Source organism: Mauremys mutica, chromosome 1 (assembly GCF_020497125.1).
Source record: "Mauremys mutica isolate MM-2020 ecotype Southern chromosome 1, ASM2049712v1, whole genome shotgun sequence".
NCBI classification, from domain to species: Eukaryota; Metazoa; Chordata; order Testudines; family Geoemydidae; genus Mauremys; species Mauremys mutica.
The window spans coordinates 331415549-331431381 of NC_059072.1; the positions used below are offsets into that span (position 1 = coordinate 331415549).

Below are 15833 nucleotides of genomic sequence, written 5' to 3' on the forward strand. Positions count from 1 at the left end.
AAGGAAGCTTACAAGAAGTGGAAATTTCGACAGTATAAAAATATTGCTAGAGCATGCAGGGGTGTAATCAGGAAGGGCAAGGCCCAATTGGAATTGCAGCTAGCAAAGGATGTGAAGGGTAACAAGAAGGGTTTCTACAGGTATGTTAGCAAAAGAAGATGGCCAGGGAAAGTGTGGGACCCTTAGTGAATGGGGGAGGCAACATAGTGACAGATGATGTGGAAAAAGCTGAAGTACTCAAAGCTTTTTTTGCCTCGGTTTTCACAGACAAGGTCAGCTCCCAGACTGCTGCACTGGGCAACACAGTATGGGGAGGAGGTGAGCAGCCCTCAGTGGTGAAAGAACAGGTTAAGGACTATTTAGAAAAGCTGGATGTGCACAAGGCCATGGGTTCAGATCCAATGCATCCAAGGGTGCTGAGGGAGTTGGTTGATGTGATTGCAGAGCCATTGGCCATTATCTTTGAAAATTCGTGGCAATTGGGGGAGGTCCTGTATGATTGGAAAAAGGCAAATATTGTGCCCATATTTAAAAGAGGGAAAAAAGAGAACCCGGGGAACTACAGACCAGTCAGCCTCACTTCAGTCCCTGCAAAATAATGGAGCAGGTTCTCAAGGAATCCATTTTGAAGACTTGGAGGAGAGGAAGGTGATCAGGAACATTCAACATGGATTCACCAAGGGCAAGTCATGTCTGACCAATCTGATTGCCTTCTGTGATGAGAGAACTGGCTCTGTGGAAATGGGGAAAGCGGTGGATGTGATATACCTTAACTTTAGCAAAGCTTTTGATACGGTCTCCCACAGTATTCTTGCCAGCAAGTAAAAAAAGTACGGATTGGTTGAATGGACTATAAGGTGGATAGAAAGCTGGGTAGATTGTCGGGCTCAATGTGTAGTGATCAATGGCTTGATGTCTAGTTGGCAGCCGGTATCAAGCGGAGTGCCCCAGGGGTCGTATCCTGGGGCCAGTTTTGTTCAACATTTTTATCAATGATCTGGATGATGGGATTACTTACACCCTCAGCAAACTCTCAGATGACATTAAACTGCGGGGAGAGCTAGATCGGGGGAGGGATAGCTCAGTTGTTTGAGCATTGGCTTGTTAAACACAGAGTTGTGAGTTCAATCCTTGAGGCTGTCATTTAGGGGATCAGGGCAAACATCTGTCTGGGGATAGATCCTGAGCAGGGGATTGGACTAGTTGATCTTCTGAGGTCCTTTCCAACCCAATATTCTATTAGCTGGAGGGTAGGGATAGGGTCCAGAGTGACCTAGACAAATTAGAGCATTGGGCCAAAAGAAATCAGATGAGATTCAACAAGGACAAGTGCAGAGTCCTGCACTTATGAAGGAAGAATCCCATGTACCGCTACAGGCTGGGGACAACTGGCTAAGCAGCAGTTCTTCAGAAAAGGATCTGGGGATTACAGTGGATGAGAAGCTGGATATGAGTCAGCAGTGTACCCTCATTGCCAAGGAGTCCAACAGCATCTTGGGCTGCATTAGTAGGAGCATTGCCAGCAGATTGAGGGAAGTGATTATTCCACTCTATTCAGCACAGGTGAGGCCACACCTGGAGTATTGCATCCAGTTTTGGTCCCCTCACTATAGAAGGGATGTGGACAATTGGAGAGAGTCCAGCAGAGGGCAACACAAATGATTAGGGGGCTGGGGCACATGACTTATGAGGAGAGGCTGAGGGAATTGGGGTTATTTAGTCTGCAGAAGAGAAGAGTGAGGGGGGATTTGATAGCAGCCTTCAACTAGCTAAAGGGGGGTTCCAAAGAGGATGGAGCTAGGCTGTTCTCAGTGGTGGCAGATGACAGAAACAGAAGCAATGGGTTGCAGTGGGGGAGGTTTAGGTTGGATATTAGGAAACCCTATTTCACTAGGAGGGTGGTGAAGCACTGGAATGGGTTACCCAAGGAGGTGGTGGAATCTCCATCCTTAGAGGTTTTTAAGACCCAGCTTGACAAAGCCTTGGCTAGGATCATTTAGTTGGTGTTGGTCCTGCTTTGAGCAGGAGATTGGACTAGATGACCTCCTTAGGTCTCTTCCAACCATGATTCTATGAATGTATCTCATTGCTTATTACTATAACAAATGCATATACATAGTCCAGATTTTCCATAAACAATCAGATCATTGTTCAGTCTAGTCCAGTATGCAGCAGTGGCCAGTCTGAGGGTACGTCTACACTTACCTGCCGGTTCGACGCGGAGAGTTCGACTTTTTGGAGTTCGAACTATCGCGTCTGATCTAGACGCGATAGTTCGAACTCCAGAAGCGCCGCGGTCGACTCCGGTACTCCACCTCGGCAGAAGGAGTTGGCGGAGTCGACGGGGGAGCCGCGGAGTTCGACCCCGCCGCGTGTGGACGGGTGAGTTGTTCGAATTAGGGTACTTCGAATTCAGCTACGCTATTCACGTAGCTGAATTTGCATACCCTAATTCGAACCCCCTTCTTAGTGTAGACCAGGCCTGAGTTGCTTCATAGGAAAGAGAAACAAAAGTTATAATGCTCCTAGCAGGCAATTTCCAGAGGAGTTGTGATGTGGACATCCTTGCTGGAGAAAAGAATGCTCTCATGTGGCCTGAATGGCAGATGAATTTTCAGAGGATTTGGAAATTCACCTCCATCATTGCCTGGCCAGGCAGGGTTTAGTCCCCTATCTAGATAGACACACATGCATGAAGATTGACCTGGAAGTGATTCCTGCATGAAGGGATGTTAGTGGATCCAACATCCTTATTGTCATAGAGGAAATTATGGCAGATTAGGCTTCTGGGAGGAACACACACCCTAGGCTGGAAAGGAAGGGAGATCCACCGGGAGCCACACAGAAGGCACAAGCAAGACAGCAAGCCCTGCCATTAAACAAAGACTATCTCATTCATATGAGCTGTCATTATGCAGCTGTCAGAAGAGGGGTACATGCCTCTCCCTCTGCGGCTGGCATCCTCAGCAACAAAATACATACATATGGCTCCATATTTAAACACAGTAGCCTCAAGGTTTGGCAGTAAACCAGGCAGCCAGGTGGGAGATGTAAACATCTCTCGGTTAGACGCCACTCATCAGTGGCACAGCCAGAGCTGCAGTTTTACAGCTCAAACGCTCCTTGTGTGTGGGTCTTCACTCTTGTACTTTAGCCTGTGGCTCCCACACTGCTGCCAGAGTACACTGTGGCCAGAACATGGCTGGGTGTGTGAAGAATTTTCAGAACAAACCGTACTCATTACCTCATGGGCAAGTCGTGTGGGGACCCCCACTCTTATCTTCTTCCTTTCAGGTTTGTATTTGTACAATTTAAAGTAGCATTTACATATGCTGACTGGCAACTTGCATGCATGAACACAGTTGAAAAGGGCCAAATTTTGAGACTCCTACTCAGCATTGTGCCCACGGGAAGATGTTGTCTTCTTCGGGTGCTGTTACTAGGGGCTCTGGCCAAGGGAATGCTGCTGGTGGGGGTATCGACTCTGGCATAGCAAGGGCCAGACAATGGTATGAGACATTCCTGAGAGAGAGGCTTTGAGAACGGAGAGGGTAGCAATCAGCAAGTCAAATCTCTGTGGAAGAAGAAGAGATTCTCATTATGGAGGTCACTTCTAGGTTTGATCGCTTCATGGGTATGTGGCTATGAAAGTTTCTATATAGGATGATATAGAAACTAAGAAAAGTGAATGATTTTAGTGGGTGATGGACAGCACCAAGAAGTGGGGGGGAAAGAGGGAACAGAATAAGAGGACAAAAGTTAGCAACGGGGCACACTTGACAATGTTGCTGAGCCCTGGCAATCAAAGAACCACAACAACCTCACTAAAACCTTCCCAGTACCCCTGTGGATGGGCACTCTAATGCAAACAATGATGAGTGTGGAAAATTTAGGCCCTATGACCAAGTGTCTGTTTCCTCCTGAATCTCCATCCTGTGTCCTGTTTCAACAAGACCAACCAACCATCCAGGGGGAGAAAGCAGATACTCGAGACTTCATCATGACACCTATCTCCTGGGGCTCCTTTCTGCTGGTTTCCACTGATGTGTCCCAGAGGGAAATAATTCAGCAAAGGTCTCTGTAATGTATGTACCTCTCCTTTCAGAAATCTCTTCTATTGCCATCTCTCACTATATTTTGGATGGAGGCCCCTCTGCCTACTTCCTGTTGCATCCTGTTCCCCTTGTGGTGGAGAATGAAACAAAAGAATTCTCCACCCTGAGGTGGAGACGGTGGTGTTAAACCATTAGTGAAGAATTTGAGCTTATGAATTTTTGAGGACTTTCTAATATCCCAATATCCAGGATGCTGATACTGATTGGTGCATGCACCATATGAAGCAGAGAGAAAGCTTCATGACAATAGCGGGGAACATATTATCCAAAGCATAAGAACTAGGACCGGATTCTGGGCTCTGTGGTGGCTCAGTACTCTGGCTTTGCTGGTATACCAGGGCCACAAAGCAGGCCGAACCGTCCATTTGGGAATCACCCCTGGCATAAGGGAGATTCTGGTAGGATAGAGCCATCAGGACATTCCCATATCACCCTGCTAACAGCCCCCAGTGTAAGGGAGCACCAGGGGTGTGGTGGTAGATTATGGGGGGACATGTTGAAGGAGGAGATATAGTCAGAGCACAGTTCACTCCTGCTATTCTATACCATGTTCAGCACAGTGTAAGATAGAGCAACTCCTAAGGAGTGTTCTAGCTTTTATTGTTCTGTTCCTTTGCTGTCTCCAGAATTAAGGTGGTGGTGCAACAGTCCTTTACCCGATCCCCAATTCCTGCATTCAGTTTACCTCAACCAGGCCTGAGAATCAAGTTGTAATTGCTGCATGGAATTGTTGCTTGGTAGTACAGGCAGGAGCAATGGGCAGAGAGAGACATGGGTGGTTCCAATAGAGCTAAGAACCTTATTAAAGATAACCTGGATGTGATGCAAATAGTCAGCACTGCTTTTTCAGTGTCTTACAGCACAAGGACTATTCCAATGGGTAAAGTGAGCAGATTATGGCACTATATTAACAATGAGATTTCTCCCAAAATACATGTGACCGTAGAAGACACTTGTTTCAGTTGTCTACAAAAAAACTGGAACCTGCCCAGGTTTCATTTTGTTTCTTATTAGAGGCCACAATTCTGCAAAGACTTATATCTGTGCTTTCCTTTGAGCACTGAGAGGTTTCAAATTGTCCAGATGCTTAAAGTTAAGGACATTCATAAATGGTCTGAGGTTCAAGGATGGATTTTTTAAGTAGCTAAAATAACACTTTTCTTACCTGAAGAAACAGTGAGTTTATAAAGGAAAGGAATATCATCCTATTTCCTGGGCATTAATCATATTGTCCGACTGCAAAATTTGCAAAGGAGAGGAGCGGGATGGGAGGCAGTTCACATGAAATCTGTCAAGCTTTTCATGCCTAAACCAGTGTTTGCATATCTTCTGTTGGTAACTGGAGGCTGTTCTAAACTGTGAGTCAGGCTACACGTGACTTTATGAAGCACACAAGTACTATATATACAGGGATATGTGAGAGACTTGTATGTAGCGGGCAGAGATTGAGATCTTCATAAAGACAAGACACAGAAGCAAAAGAATGAAGAACCTTCTGTTTCTGCTGTTACTATGTGCCGCATCTTGTGCTTTTCCTATAGATCCAAAAAGGAAAGCGGAAGAAGATACGAAGCTTGTTCAGGTAATGATTGCAGACACAAAGGACCAGATCCTGAGTTGGAGTTAATTGAAGTTAATGGAGCCATGCTGATTTACACCAGCTGAGGATCTGACCCTATACATGCTGATGGGGTGAATAGTCTGGTTCAGTATTTCCCAAAGAATAGAAGTATGCCCTCCTGGAGGGGTATGACACAGTGTCCGTGAAAGGTTCCCCAAGGCTGCCCTTCTAAAATAGTGGGGTGGAAGGGTGGATAGGACTTGTTTCATTTTCCTGAGGGGGTGCTTGGTTTCAAAAACTTGGAAAGTGTTTGTCTTGAGCGCTGTTTTAATGAATGTGCAATGCTCAAAGTGAGGCAATATTTCTGAAGAATAATTCAGCGCTGTCATCATGAACCATAGAAATTTGCCAGGAAGCATCTTATTATTTTTTGTTTTACATTATTTTGTGGGAAGCAATTTAAAATTACAGTGCACCCGTTTAGGGCCTGATACCACAAACTTTTAAACATGTGAATAACTTTACACACAAGTAATCTTCTTGGCTCACTTGGGGCTTCTCAGGGGAGTAAAGATATTCTCATGCATAAGTGATTGTAGGAGCAGGATCTTCGTTTTGTCTGAATCATTGCACATGATAAAATGTAATGCTATTGGCAACTCATGCTTTCAATCATGTTCTTCAAACATCTGTCATTGTCTGTCTTTAAATACTGCATGGAGTGCTAGAACAGAGAGTAAGTCTAAGGTGTTTTATCACAAAATGTTCCATTTACAGGGCAAATGTTTATTCTGAATGTGTTCTGAGCATTAATCCTATTGTACAATTGCAAAACATTCATGCAGAACTCTTGTAGCCACATTATCTCACAACAAGATAATGTCAAGGTATTAATATAAATGGAAAATGAGAACTAATTTCAGTTTTACAAAGTTTCTAAACAAAGTGAGTTCTTGAGACACAGAGGGAACAAGCAGCAGAAGCCCAGGGTAGATCTCATGTCATAATATTTAATATTATTTTCCAAGATCTAAAAAAGAACCTAGTGTCTTAATATATATCTGTTTCATCAGAAGTACCTGGAAAATTACTACAGCTTTAAGACAGATGGGAAGCCTGTTTTAAGATGGAAAAGCGATAGTCCCATAGTCAACAAAATCAAAGAAATGCAGGAATTCATCGGATTGGAGGTGACTGGGAAATTGGATTCTAACACTCTGGAGGTGATGCAGAAACCCCGGTGTGGAGTCCCTGAAATTGCTGATTTCTCCACCTTTGCAGGACAACCAAAATGAGGGAAAAGGAATCTAACATACGGGTAACCATGCAGTAGTAGAGGGGTTTTCTTGAACTAAAGGGAAACAAGTTGCTCTAAGTAGATGATAAATATTGTAAAGAACTCAGCTGTTTCTCTATATTATATTTGAAAGGATTTTGAGCTATACACCAGACATGGCCCAAGTTGATGTAGATGCAGCCATCAAGAAAGCTTTTACGGTCTGGAGCAATGTGATCCCATTGACATTTACCCGGGTTGACAGAGGTGATGCCGATATATTGATCTCCTTTGCAGCCAGAGGTAAATATATCTATCTATTTATCTACCTATATAGAATCATTGTAAATATTACCATCCAGAGGTCTGTGAATGATTTTTCCTGAAATTATTATTCATTATTATCATTTGTATTAGGATGGGGATCCCATTGTGCAAGGCATTATACAATCACACACAAAAACACAGTCCCCACCCCAAAGAGTTTATAATCTAAGGCGCTGATACTGCAAAGATTTATATCTGTACATAACTTTACACACTGTGTGTAGTTCAATGGGACTGTGCATAGTGTATAATGTTCAGCCTGGGCAGACATCTGCACAGAATCAGGGCTTTTGGGTCTTACTCATAGTTTTACTCATGACTGTAGTTCCATGTGAGTCACTGGGACTACTCACATGCTTAAAGGTAAGCACAGGTTAAAGTGCTTTGTTAAATAAGGTCCACAGAGCTCAGTGCTTGGGGCTGGCTCCCCCTCAGGGGCTTTTCTGTGGTGGAGGAGGGCAAACTACACCCCCTACTGGGATGATGTGGGTGGATCCTCAGGGAGATTTCTCCCCCCAAAGCTCTCTTCTATGTGCATAGGAGGTAGCAGGATCATAATTAGACATAATGCAGTGGGTAAAGAGAACAGAAAGTAGTGGAGGATGGTGGAGGGAACAATAAAAGGTCATGTGATTATTTTGTAAAAAGCAACAAAGAGTCCTGTGGCACCTTATAGACTAACAGATGTATTGGAGCATAACCCACGAAGCTAATGCTCCAATACATCTCTTAGTCTATAAAGTGCCACAGGACTCTTTGTAGCTTTTTACAGATCCAGACTAACACAGCTACCCCTCTGATACGTCATCATTTTGGTTTCTCACATACTGTCTTGTGGTTCAACTGTATAAATACAAGCTGTACAATAGCTCGCCATTATTTTTATTTACCTTCCTTTCCTTTTTATTTTTCCTCCCATCAAGCCATTGTACCTGTATTCATGCCCATCTCCAATCCTTACTCAATACCCACTGCTTCATGATCTCTCTTCCATTGGGACAGATGTTTGTTTCACTTCCAATTGTTTAGTGTCTGCAGATCTACTAGAAAGTCAAAATTTTCTGTTTTTCAGTAAAAATTAACAAATAATGGAGTTGTCAAAATTGCATGTTAGAAGAATTTGGAGTGTTGCACACTCACAAAGAGTTCTATTGCACCTTATTCCATTCTTAGTTCACAACGATTTCAATCCCTTTGATGGTCCTGGTGGGACGGTTGCTCATGCCTACGCACCTGGCAATGGTATTGGTGGAGATGCTCACTTTAATGAGGATGAAGACTGGACCAAAGGCTCACAGGGTATGTAAAACAACTCTTAATATTACATACCTGGGCTTGGTAGGATTTTCAAAACGAGGTATCTAAAGTTTGACTCCTAAATCCATAGTTAGATACCTGAGTGAGTGGCTGATTTTCAGAAGTGTTGAACAACTAACAGCTCCCAACAAAGTTAGGATTTCAGCACTTTTGAAAACCATCTCACATAATTAGCTTTCTCAGACCCCAGTTTTCCAACGGCATCACAACATCTGGACTCCTTCACCCACATTGATTTCTGCTGGAGTTGTTTCATGCTGGATCAGACCTACAAGCACTGCACCTTTGCGCTTTTGATGTGCCTCAATGTATTTTCATTGTACTTAGTTGTATTTCAACTACATCTGAGTTTACTATAAGCACTAAAAAACTCTATTGTATTGAGTGCAATTGGGTGGCCTGTATTTCACATTGATGGGTAAGAACATGAAAAGACTTAACTTTCTTTTATACATTTTGTTTGCTGGTTTTAGGTTCCAACTTGTTTTTCGTGGCTGCGCATAAGTTTGGCCATTCACTGGGACTCTTCCATTCTAGACACCCTGATTCACTGATGTACCCAGTTTATAGATACTCTGATTCCAAGACTTTCCGTCTTCATCAGGATGATATTAATGGCATTCAATACCTCTATGGTAATCAAACATTATTAATCGCTCAATGTTTATAGGCTCTAACAAGTTCAAATAACTTTTAATGAAATCCATGTTGAATGGTTATATTAACTATAGCTTGAATAAAAATGACAGATCCACTGAAGTTATCTGAATTTTATAATATCAAATACTAGTTTTAATTTCTTCTCTAAACTGTTTCCCCTAGGACCTTCATCCAACCCCCCTGAAGATCCAACAGAATCTATTGTCTCCATAGAACCCATGGAGCCAACAGAACCTCTACCACCAAACACTTGTGGCCCTAATCTGACTTTCGATGCTGTCACCACTTTCCGTGGAGAAATAATGTTCTTTAAAGACAAGTAAGCTGACTGTCTTAAAGCAACATCATATCTTTTGCTTCAATCTTCCTTTAATGGCACAATAGTTTGGAAAAATAAGAAACATTCCAAATTTTGTCCAGCATGTTAGTCAGACCAATACCTTTTATTATGTTCAAATAAGGTTCAGATAAATATTACTAATCTTTCTTCCCAAGTACCAACAGACCTCCTACTTACCTGCACAGAGGTGATCATTAAGGGATATTTCCTTAGACTGTAAGCTCTTTGGGTCAGGGGCCATCTTTCTGTTCTGGTTATTTATGCAGTACCTAGCACAACAGGATACATAGCTGGGATCCTTGGTACTACCACGATGCAAATGATATACCCTAATAATAATAATAACAACAGCAACACACACTTGCCACATTTATTTCCCATTCTAACCATAGGAGAAAACTTGTCAAATTTAGATAAGATTGTGGCAACTGTTGACAAATTCTGACTTCTTCATTGGGACCTCTATATGTTGGACTCTATCATGACATCTAACACTGGCAAGTTTTACTTGGGTACTTGGGTTCTGCAGTATTCCCAGGACAATCCATTGATTAAAACAACTGACCAGAGACTAGCAGTGAGTGTGCCAAAGCTGAAGCATTCCTCCATGGAAAATCACTAATACTAAGGTGCTCTCAAGGGAATAAAGAGAATAGATTGTGGGTTCATAGGACCCAAAAAGAGGAAAGTGGGATAAAAGTTGGTCCTAGTGGAGACGTGGAATATGGTATGGTAGGAAAAGGGGGTTGGGAAAAGGATAGAGGTAAGTATTGGTGGGTAAAGAGACGGATCTGGTTGCATTAAGAAAAGGGAGGTAGAGGAAGAGGGATGGGATGCAGAGAAGACAGGGAGAGAGTTAGAAAGGGTGCCTTAAAAGACATGGCTAAATTAGAACAGATCCCAACATTCAGAATTCAGGAGAACTCAGTTTTGGACTCTGAATCCATTACTTGGGACGGGACACTGAAGTTAGCCATTTACCCATCTTTAACTGCAGCCTTCTAAACTTTGAAAATTTGCCATCCCAAATACCAAGTCTACATGCAACGATGATTTCGGATAATGAAACCAATTACCATCATTATATTTTATCATTTGTTCAGTGCTGCACAACGGTGTAGGTTGCTTCTGCCTAAAGACTTCACAGTCTAAAGGAGTTTATAATGTTGTATTCTGACATTCAAAATATACTAATGCCAGGAGAGCAGGCAAATAAGTATTGTGAAATCTGCTTTCCCTGAAATCCAGAGATTTATCCAGCAATAAACTCTCTCAGTGGAAAATCCTCAGCCCAGAGCCTAGCACGGGTATGTGGGAGCAGATCTTGGGGAGACACCTGAGGGAAGTAGGAATCCTCTGGTTTCACCAAACTCTACCACCTCCTTTTCTTAGTGGTGTACTCTGCAGAACTGAGTCCCATTTCCCTTTAGTGTAGCAGAACTGCATTTGTTCCATGCCAGGGAACCCTCTCTAACATCAGCGGTAAAGGCCGGTTTTAGCCCTAAGTGATTCAAAAGTCCAAAATCTAAGTAAATGCATAGAAGACATGATTTGGGAGCAATGGAATTTCTTTGTGTGCCAATATACAATACTCTCTGGGCTGTAGAAGTTGTAAACTCTTATTGCTATGGTTAGAATGGCACATATTGTTATGTATAAAGATATGATTGAATATGCAAGTTGTACTGTATTTGGATCGGGTACTTCTGATGCAAACACCCTACAAGCAGAGAAGTTGACTTTAATTTAATATCTTCATTCTGGTCACCTCTGCCATCTGGCTTGGATGCTGCCTATGAAATTACAGACAGAGATGAGACATTTCTTTTTAAAGGTAAGCATCGGAATTTCTCTATGTTCTTCTTACATGTGACACAAATGGAATTTTCCTCCTTTGAAAATACATTTCTACCCCGATATAACGGTGTCCTCAGGAGCTAAATAAACTTACCGTGTTATAGGTGAAACCCCGTTATATCGAACTTGCTTTGATCTGCCGGAGCGGGCAGCCCTGCCCCCTGGGAGTGCTACTTTACCACGTTATATCCAAATTTGTGTTATATCGGGTCGTTTTATATCGGTGTAAAGGTATAGTTAAGGAAATTGAACCTTGTACTCTTTTAATGGGATTTCATGAACTCTGATCTAATCCAATTTATTGGTATTGTTTTGCAATTAAATTGCTAACAAAGACCACACTCGGCATCAAAATGCATGTCACTTATTTGATTAGTGTTAACAAATCTAAATTTCCCTAACAAATCAAGCTCTATCCAAGGAAATGTGAAATGGCACTTTTTTCTGTAGAACTACTTGTCTAAATTAAAAATAGCCCAAATTCATCCTTAGCATTCAGAAGAGTTACATGAGGAATGGATTTTGCCAGGTGTGTTTAAAACACAACAGAAGGCGATGGGTCATTGTTTACTGTAGCCACAGGAATATAATTCTCAACAGACGTTCCTGGGCAAAAAGTTTTCAACAACTTTTCTTGATAGGAAATGAATTCTGGGTTGTCAAAGGAGATACTATACTGTCTGGATACCCAAAGAAAATCCATGATTTGGGCTTCCCAAAGGGTGTGAAGAAAATTAATGCAGCTCTTTATAATGCAATTAAAAGAAAAACATACTACTTTGTGTCTAACAAGTATTGGAGGTAAGATTTCATGTTCAACATTCCTGAGTATGAGGTAATAGGGACCACTGAGCAAACAAAACCCACATCACCAATAACTGTACCCTTAATTTGCCTTATGATGCTTTAGTAGCACACTGGGAAGCCAGTCTCTTACACTGTCACCACTGCCTGTAGAAAAATAATATTCTTTAAAGGCAGGTGAAACAGTTCTTTTAAAGATACATAAATTTTGCTTAAATTATTTTACTGACAGAGAGAAAAAAGACATCTAAAGCTTTACTGCACATTTTAAAGCAAACAATAATTCCTAATTATACTAGAGAGTCCAGAACAACACACCCAGAAGGTGTGTGGGTTACACTTAGTTCACTGCTAACGGGCTCTCTGTAAAGAGTGGGACTGGCTTACGTGGCATTTGCCTTATTTTGAATTGTCTTCATATTGTTTTTAACTTTCCTCAGTTATGATGAAAGAAGACAGTCCATAGACAAGAAGCCAAAGCTGATAAAAGATGAATTTCCAGGAATTAATGGGAAGATTGATGCTGTTTTCCAGCATAAAAGTAAGTGGAAACTCTCAGGTAAGGAAGCATTAAATGGTTCAGAAGTGATAAGAGCCAGAAACATCTGCATGCTAATCCTGGCTCCGGTACTTCCTCTGTGGCTTGGACAAGTCACTTAACCTTTCTGTGCTTCAGTTTCCCTACCTGTACAAGAGGGATAAAAATACATCCCAAGGTGTATTGAAAATGAATTAATGTTTGCACAAGGCTATGAAAAGATCAGTAGTAAGGGACAGATTGGAATACCCTTACTTGTGCTGCATTGTACCTTATACCATAAGTAGTTCCACTGAAGTCAATGGAAGCGCTTGTGAAGTAAGGTATTGCTCAACATGAATAAGGATATCACAGTCTGGCCTTAAGACACTATAGTTACTGTGTTGAATTTAATGAACAGTTTGTTTTTTTCCTATGTCAGATAGGATATTATTTAGATAGAATAGTTCTGCAAATTGCTAGAGTGGGTGACCCAAATAGTCTTTTCTAGCCCTTTGCAACCTTTATTGTAACAGATTAATATTTATTTGTGCAATATAGTAATTCAACTTGCTTTTATTCCTAGCGTTCTTCTATTTCTTTCGTGGATCACGGCAGTTTGAGTTTGATCCTATTACCAAGAAAGTTACTCATGTCCTAAAGACTAACTTCTGGTTTCCATGCTAAGAACATGAAGTCCTGGATCATGCATAAAAGAAGTAAACAATACTGTAAATACACCAGGGATTACTTTTCATTAGTTAATTTCTAAAACATGTAGTCAGGATTCTGCAGGTTTCAGTGTATGTCCACTAGTCAAACTATAGCTATTGTATAATCTGCAGTTCTGTAAATAACAGAAATGCAATACTTAGCATGAATATGTGTATATGTAAATAAATATGTATCATATATAGAGATTTTGTATTTGCTTGCCAGATGATGTATTTACTTGCAAAAGATGATAATTTCCTAACTCAAAAAGTGTTGCATCCAACCTGAGAATTCTATATTAGATTTCATCTTGACAGGTAAAGAGGAACTGATTCATAGAACTAAAAATGAATGGTATCTTAGGTACAAATGCTGAGGACTTGATCACATTTATAATATGCAAACAGAATAACGTCCAAACCAGTAATATCTCTCTCTCTAGTGCTTTAAAAGGGCCAATTTCAGAAAGCTGAAAACAATTATGAGCCAGATCAGCTAGAAGGAAGAATTTAATCACAAAAATGAGAAAGATAATTGGGCGTTGATTAAGAACACTTTACTAGATATCCAAATACCAAAATCCCATAAGTAAGGAAGAAGGAGAATTGGTAAAAAAAACAAAAAAACCACCTGGTTTAGAGGGGAAGTGAAGGGAGATATAAAAATTATATATATAAAAATTACACATGGAAAAAAGGGGAGGTTGATATTAATGAATATAAATCAGAAGGTAGGAATTATAGAAAATTGATAAAAGAAGCAAAGGGACATAAGAAGTGATCTATGGCCACCAAAATTAAGGACAATAAGGAGTTTTAAAAATATATTAGGAACTAAAGGAATCCTAACAATGGTATTGGCCCATTACTAGATGGGCAGAATTATCAATACTTACTGTATTTTTCCGTGTATAAGACACTACTTTTTCCTAAAATCGTTAGACTAAAAATTGAGGGTCGTCTTATACACGGAAGTAAGCAGAGGAGAGAACCACGCGGTCAGGGCCGGCTCTGGCTTTTTTGCCGCCCCAAGGAAAAAAACAAAAACAAAAAACCTGCGCGGGGGCCAGAGCAGCAAACGGGGGGGGAAACAAACCTGCCGCTTGGCCGGAGCAGGGAAGGGGCAAGGGGGAACAAACCTGCCAGCTGGAGCAGCGAAGGGGGGGGGGGCGTGAAACCTGCCCACCGGTTGGAGTGATGAGGGGAGGAGGAGGAGGAGGGCGCGAAACAAACTGGCCAGCCGGAGCAGTGAAGCGGGGGGGCGTGAAACCTGCTGGTCGGTCGGAGCGACCGGGGGGGGCCGTGAAACAAACCGCCCGGCCGGCCGGAGCAGCGAAGGGAAGAAAAAACAAACAAATAAAAAAATACCTGCAGGGTGGCGGGTGCAGGGGGACTCCCAGCCCTGCAGACCCCGGGCAGCGGGGTGCGCGCCCCGGCTACCGGGGCGGGGGGGGGGGAGACAGAAGGGGGGCGGCCAGGGCTTCCTTAAGGGGGCACTCACCCTGCGGCCCCTCCCACCGTGCCGCCTGCTAGGAGGGCTCCGTGCAGCTCGGATGGGCGAGCAGGGAGGGCTGCGGGCTGCCGTGCTGGGCTTGCTGCAGACCTGGCACCACTCCCAGCAGCTCCCCTCCTCCGCGCTGCCGCCCCCTACAGGGCAGCAGGAGCAGCAAACCAAAAAGAAAAAAACCTGGCGGCGGAAGCGGCGAAGTGCAAAAAAATTAAAATAAATAAAATAAAAGGATTGGGCGGAATGCCGCCCCTTGGAATCTGCCGCCCCAAGCACCAACTTGCTCGGCTGCTGCCTGGAGCCGGCCCTGCGCGCGGTTGCGAAACTGCCCATACCTTGTCTCTGCAAACAGGCTTCTTCCAATCAAGCTAAGTGTGATGCATAATATCATAGTACTGGTATGTAAATGTTGCCTAATTACTAAATAAAAATGTGTTCTGTTTTATGTTTAAAATATTGATTTCTGAATTTTGGGTTAGAAAAGTGGGGGTCATCTTATACATGGGGGCGTCTTATACACGGAAAAATACGGTATGCAGAAAAGGCAGAAGTGTTCAATCAAAATGTATATTCTATATTTGGAAAAACACAGACAATGTAGTCCTAACATATAATAACACTCTTTCCATTACTCTAGTATCTCAGAAGAATGTTAAACCTAATAAAGTTAAACATTTTAAATCAGTGGGCCCAGATAACTTGAGTTTTAAAAGAACTGGTTGAGGTGCTCACTGATGGTAACTGATTGGGTTTAATGTGGCTATGTAGTCACAGCACCAGCCCTGGGAGAGAGCTCTCCCAATACTGTAAAAAACCCACTCCCATGAGGGGAGTAGCTA

General features: G+C 42.3%; 1 pseudogene; it reads left to right on the forward strand.

Annotated features, from left to right (window-relative positions):
- The first annotated feature begins 5568 nt into the window (after window positions 1-5568).
- Window positions 5569-13461, forward strand: LOC123371461 (annotated as a pseudogene).
- Window positions 13462-15833: the final 2372 nt, after the last annotated feature.